Consider the following 6664-nt stretch of genomic DNA (forward strand, 5'->3'; position numbering starts at 1 on the left):
TGTAGGTACTGTCATTCCCAGATGAATAAAGTGAAGTTCAGAAGATTAAATAACCTGATGGCAGAATGTATCTAGTTGGGGGCTGAGGGCAGTATTCAAATCCTGTAGGTGTGGCCCCAGAGTCTTCATTCTCATACACAAAGCTGCAGAGCTGTGCTGCCCCTCCCTCAGTTCCAGGCAGGCTGGCTCCTTCTCTCCTGTAGCTCTCAAAGGTTCAAACAGGCCTTCTTTGACCACCCTCAAATGGAGCCCCAACCCCATTACTTTAATGCTTTAAATAAGCATTACACGGCTTATTTTCTTCCCAATCCTCAGCAAAACCTGAAATCACCTTATTTATGTATTTACTTGTTTATTACGTTTCTCTAACTAGAATATAAACTCCGGGAAGGCAGAGTATATATAAAGTACTTGCCTTTTGTTTCAATGTATTCCCTGAGGCACCTAGAACAATTGTGTGGCACGCAGCAGGTATTCTGTGAATAACCATTGAATGAACAAATGAAGGACTATGATGCTACCTGATGCTACAAGAGGGTCAGATGGTATTTGCAATGTTCTTCATCCTCCTGTCCTTCAAATCTAAGGCAGAAGGGAGCCAGTACCCAGATCCCTACATATATGGACAAAGCTGATATATTTATAACTGCATCTGACTGTCAAATCCCCCTACCTGGGTCCTTTAGCACATAGTGATAAGCTTGTATAAAGCAGGGATTGAGTCCTCTGATGAACCCATCCATGACCTCCACCACCTAACAGTATTTACAGGGGATTGCCTACTGTTGATTGTCGGTACCTGATCAGAACACTCTACAAATAACGAAAAGCCCCTATCCCTTGAATCAGGGGGCACCTTGAATACACATCACATTGTCACAGGAAGTCCACGCTGGTGGTGATGAGGTTCTAAGTCAATGCACATGCTAAAACAAAACCAACATTTATATACTCCAGTGAGCCCTAGCAACATGTACTGAACTTGTCCATGAACATAATGACAAAAGGAATTGACATTTTTCAAGGACTTATTATATGCAAACACCCTGCTAGGCACTTCTACATATGATCTCATTTAATCTTGTTAGTTTGGAATTATTACTATTTCCTTTTATGAATGAGAAAAGTGAGGGTCCAAGACCCAACAGCCAGCGGGGATTCAAGCCCAGGTTCAGAGCCTCCTGAACCCTCCCCACTGTCCTCTGCTCTGAAGTATTCTGCCTTCTCTGTGGCTTCCACCAGACTCACTGTCCTCTATGCCTTGTGCTTTCCTAGCTCTGTGCCTTTGCTCATACCAGTTCCTTGACCCAAAAATGGCCTTTCCACGCCTTACCATCTGCTGAAATCCTCTTCTTTCCACCTTCCACTATAAAGGCTTCTTCAGTCTCTCCAGATGGAACTCACCCACCTTGATGTTTTCAGAGGACCCAGGTGATAAAGCCCAGAATTAATGCCTTTCTTTACTCCTCACTAGAACCTAAGCCCCAGGAATATTAGGGCCTGTCAGGAATTTTCACATTTGATTCCTCCTGAATGCGTGGTGAGAGAGTACTTGCTGAACCACCAGAGAATAAAGAGGAAAAAGGACTGGTGGGATTTAAATGCATCTGAGAGATAAAAGGCTCTAGACAAATCAGCTTCAAGTATAGGATCTTATTCGGGAAAGACAAACTTATTTACCACAACTCTCCTCCAGTCACCAAGCATACCCTCATCAGCCCTCTGATTTCATGAAACTTAAAACCAGAATATCTAGGAAGGAAAGACAATAATAAAATCACTTGTGTGAGAATCCTTTCACAGTAATGCATTTCACCCACACCCTAAGGAGACACTAATTGCTGCACAAGGGGAACAAGATATTGGGCAAAAGGAACAAAGTTCACCTTTTAGCTGTCAGTTACTACCTTGTGCTTGTTTTGCAGTGGCACGCACATACTTGCCAAACTATAGGCCTCTCCAACCCCACCTATATTGAACACCAATCAAAGGATGCCTGATTTGGTTTAAATTGCCTTGATTGGAAAATATCTCAACTATCATCTTAAACTGAAAACAAGTAGATACTGGGCTCTATGTCAGGACCCAAGAACGCAGCATTAGTTTTCCCCTCAAACAACCATTTTAAGATTTTTACAAAAATAAACGACTCACATACAGAAACACTTCCTGATCTATAAGCCACTGTGAAAACAAATCATTATGCTGTTGAATATTTTATGATGGTCCAAAGGAAGAGAGCTGAGCATTCACCAGTCCTTCCCATGTCTATTTTGGGACTCCCAAAGCAAACTGCAAATGCCTCCTTTATTTTCTAATCTCTCATTTGCATGTGCTAGATGGATTCTTGGTGAACTATTGCCTCCTTCCAAACTGACTCTACATGCAGAGACCCGGAGGTTCCACTTCTCAGGATTTCACAACAGAGGGACCTCAGCGAGCACTCCTCCCACCCTGTTTTACAGGCGGCAAACAAGTGGGGTCTCGCCCAAGGTCACACATCTGGTGGGTGGCAGAGGAGCCACCAGAAGCCAGAGTTCCTACTCCCAACTCTGGGAGCATCCTCTCCTCCCTGAGGCTGCCTCAATCCCTCCTAAAGCTCAAAGTTGCTGCAAGTCAGCGACGTGACCGAGAGATTGACTTCGTGGGTCCCAACATTCCTCTCCACCGCCAATGAGGTCTGGAGCTGAGACACTCAGGGGGGTCCCCTCTACTCACAAAACGACAATACAGGCACGGTGCTTCAACTGACCTTCCCTGGCCAACCCCTCCGGATCCAGGTGTGACTGTGAAGGACTGGCAGGGAGGGTCAGTCTGACTAAGGTCACTCAGAAAGTTAGCGCCGGCCGCGGCCGCACCTGAACCCAGGTCTTCCCGTTTTCAGTTTGCAGCTCTTTCCTCTAACTGCACCGAGCAGATCTCCGAAACTTAAGCGACACATCGATCCTGTAAAGAGTTAACAGTTGCAGGTCCTGAGCTGGCCGGCGGACGCACCCCCGAGCTGGGAGTGGGGACGCGAGGACAGGAGGAGGGCGCGGGTCACCCGGGACCGCTGGTGCAGGCGGAGCGCACGGCGGAGGACCGCGCGGAGGAAGCCGAGGCGCAGGCCCGGCGTGGGGACCGGGAGTCCCCCTAAAACTTTGCGACACGGGGACCTCGCCCTTACCTGCAGAGGCGATGCCGCCCGCGCGGACGGAGACCTGGCCGGGGACGCTCGCGGCACGGGGAGGCCCCGCCCAGCGGCGGGCACGGTAGCGGGCAAGGCTCGGGCAGCGGCTCAGCTCCGGCTCGGCTCGGGCTCCGCCTCCCGCGCCGCGGCTGCAGCCGGAGCGGGGACGCCGGCCCGGGCCGCGCCCGCGCCGTCTGCCGGCGACAGGTGCTGAGGCTGCAGCTGCGGGGCTGCCAGCTGCCGGCGCCGCGACCCCCGCCCCGGGGGAGGAGCCCCGCGCGCCGCCTCCCAGGCTCCGGAGGTCCGGGGCCGCCGCAGTGGGCGGTCCCGCTCCCACCCCAGCCCTGCCTCCGCCGGCCTTCCTCAGCTCACCGGCTGGGCACGCAGCGTCTGCTGCTGGGTACCCAAGGGGAGACTGAGGCTGGGAGAGGAAAGGCACTCCCAAGGTCACCCAGAACCGGCGGCGACTGGGCCAGGTCTGGAACCCAGAAGAGTCCCAAGGAACTCCTCCCTTCCCCCCGAGAAGAGCCCCAGCTACGTGGGACTTGGGGGCACAGATGATTCTGACTCGCCTCTGCCGCCCACCTCCCACAGGCCCTCAGGATGAGGGGAGGGAGGAAGGGGTGAGCCCACTGATACTGTGGACCACCGTTCCTGCCTCTAAATTCCTTCCACGCTGGGTTGCTGTGTTCTTCCCGCTCTGCTAGGGCCTCTTCAGCCACTCTTTCTTGGTCTCATTGAGGGCTCCTCAAACCTTGAAGCCCTGAAATTCTGGGGTGCCCTGGGGCTCTGCACTTAGCCCTCTTCTGATTTCCCACCTCACTCATTCCCCTGTCTTAGATTCTACCACCTTTCTGTTCATCATACTGCAAATGTGTTTCTCTACCAAAAACTCTTTTTTGTGTTGAACTATCTACTGTACACCTACACCGAAAATAAGACCTACTTACAGGAAAGATAAGGCGTCCCCTGAAAATAAGACCTAGCGCATCTTTGGGAGCACACCTTAAAATAAGACACTGTCTTATTTCCGGGAAACAGAGTAGGTCCATACCCTACGTTAGATAGACACTGGAGATTAAGCCTTAAATAAAGCATAGCTCCTGCCCTGATGCAAGGCACAGTCAAGCGAATTGTTAAAATACAGTGCAGTTCTTGTAACAATAGCATGATTCCAGAGTACTAAGAGCACCAAGGCAAGTGCCTGTATTGGCTGAGCAAAGGCCTCCTGGAGGAAACATCCTCTAATGGAAATCTGAAAAACCGAGAGGCTGACCAGTCACAGGGAGGAGTGTGGAGAGAGCCTTCCTGACAAAACCACAGGAACAAAGACCCCAAGATGAGAGAGATCCTGTAAGGGAATGGCAGGAGTTGAAAGTTGAATCAGGAGAGTTAACAGGGCTAATTCCTGTCAAGGGGTTTGCACTCTGTTCTCAGTGCAGTGGCAGGTTCATGGGAGGATTTTTGAGCAGGGAAGAGGCACCATCAGATTGGCATGTTTGATCATTCTGGGGATCGAATGGAGCACAGACAGATGTTAACAAGTGCGTCCTACATATAAGAAAAAAAAAAATCAGGACTTGGCAGCACTTTGGAGCCAGCCTGCTGTGGATGAAAGTAGGTGCTTCAGCCTCTACCTCCTCTAGGTCCTTTGTCCCCAAATCCAGGCCTCCATCCAGAAACTCTCCTGTGTAAGGTTAGGGTACCTTACACCCAAAGTTCTCACTCGGTGCCCCAACACTCTGCCTCCCAGATCCAAGGATACAGTGAGCCTTTTGCTCCATGAGGTCTGTTGCCCTCACCCATCTTCACTCTACATGTAGTATACAAAGTTCTGCCCCAGGTAAGCACCAGGAAGAAAAATGAACAAAAATGGAAGATTCTGAAGCCATAGTGGAAATAAAGAATGCTTTTTAAAAATTAAGTGTTCTATCTCTCTAAATTATTTGTTATGATTGCATATAAATATATAATTTTCTCAAAAGAAGTCTGATTTTAAAAATTGTGTTGAAGATGAAGATTAATAACCAAATTATTCTCTTCAATGTAGGTTAAACACCAAAAAGGGCACTTGTGAGAAAGGAAGATTGCTCAAGCCTCTTGCAGCAAGTACAATTTTCCCCATGGAATTTTGTCCTACCTTCTTAATTTCCTAGCTGCCCATGCCAGTGTTGGCCTCTCCCAGTGCTTTATGTGTTTATCTATAAACAATTTCACCTTTAGCCCCTGGACCGCACTGTCCTCAGGTTCCCATTATGATTACTCTTCCCCCCTTAGCCCCCTTTGGCATTTCTTCCTCAGCTGCTGGTGTGGCAGATGCTAAGGTTCCTCACATTCCCTTTTAGAGTCTCTTCTCTCTCCTCAAATGCACCAAGCAATTCTTGTGGTTATGGGGCTTCAGCCAGACATTCTGTGCTCAAACCCAGAGACATAACTGTCTGCTGGACATCTCTTGAATGTCCCTCTTGTGCCCCAGTCTCAACAGAGCCAAAACCAAACTCACACCTTTCCCCAAATTACCCCTTCTGCATTGTTTCCTTGTCTAAACTAGTGGTGGCACCTCCTTCGCCTGGGCACTCAAACTAGACACCAAAGGGAAATTCTAGCCTCTTCCCTCATCTGGGCTCTCACAGCCTACTGGCCCCTAAGTCCAGTCTACTCTGTTTCCTTAGAATCTCTTGTACACATCTCCTCCTCTTCATCCCGCTGTCCTTTATTTTCTTTCTTTCTTTATTTTAGAGACAGAGTCTCATTTTGTCACCCTCGGTAGAGTGCCGTGGCATCACATCTCACAGGAACCTCCAGCTCTTGGGTTTAGGCAATTCTCTTACCTCAGCCTCCAGAGTAGCTGGGACCACAGGCACCCGCCACGACACCTGGCTATTTTTTTGTTGTTGTTGCAGTTTGGCCGGGGCTGGGTTTGAACCCTCCACCTTTGGTATATGGGGCCGGCGCCCTACTCACTGAGCTATAGGTGCCGCCCTGCTGTCCTTACTTTAGATGGAGCCTCACTGTTTCTTACCAATGCTGTAGTCAACTGCCTCCAGTTTTTCCTATTTACAATTCATCCTTCACATGCTGTCAGTGATCTTTTTAAACCACAAAATTGACAAGTCACTCTCATGTTGAAGATACCTCTCTTATTCCTTCCTGATGTTGCAATAAGGTCTTAACTTATTAGCATGGCATGAAGCCCTCAGGGATCTGATCTGTTACTGATGTAGCCTCATCTCCTCCTCACCCCACACCTGTACATCAAACAACTTATTTTCCTAAGGTACACTGTGTAATACAAGGTACACAGCATAGTGCTAAAATATATAGCCTTGAGCCAAACTGCCTGGATTCAAATCCCAATGCTGCCACTTTTTTTGTTTTTTCTTTTTTTGAGATGGAGTCGTGCTCTGTCACCCTGTCTAAAGAACAGTGGCATTAACATAACCTCTGTCACCCTGTCTAGAGTACATAGCTCACCATATCCTCAAACTCCTGGGC

At 49.0% G+C, this 6664-nt stretch overlaps 1 protein-coding gene across 1 annotated transcript in view; it reads right to left on the minus strand.

The window, feature by feature from the left end:
• The window catches only part of FRMPD1 (FERM and PDZ domain containing 1), a 102744-nt gene extending 99476 nt beyond the window's left edge, over window positions 1–3268 (minus strand). The window contains exon 1 of the mRNA XM_053578315.1: window positions 3167–3268. The gene's annotated coding sequence lies outside the window, so the exon portion shown is untranslated. The remainder of the gene's footprint in view (window positions 1–3166) is intronic.
• Between the last annotated feature and the right edge of the window lie 3396 nt (window positions 3269–6664).

Source organism: Nycticebus coucang, chromosome 2 (assembly GCF_027406575.1).
Source record: "Nycticebus coucang isolate mNycCou1 chromosome 2, mNycCou1.pri, whole genome shotgun sequence".
NCBI lineage: Eukaryota > Metazoa > Chordata > Mammalia > Primates > Lorisidae > Nycticebus > Nycticebus coucang.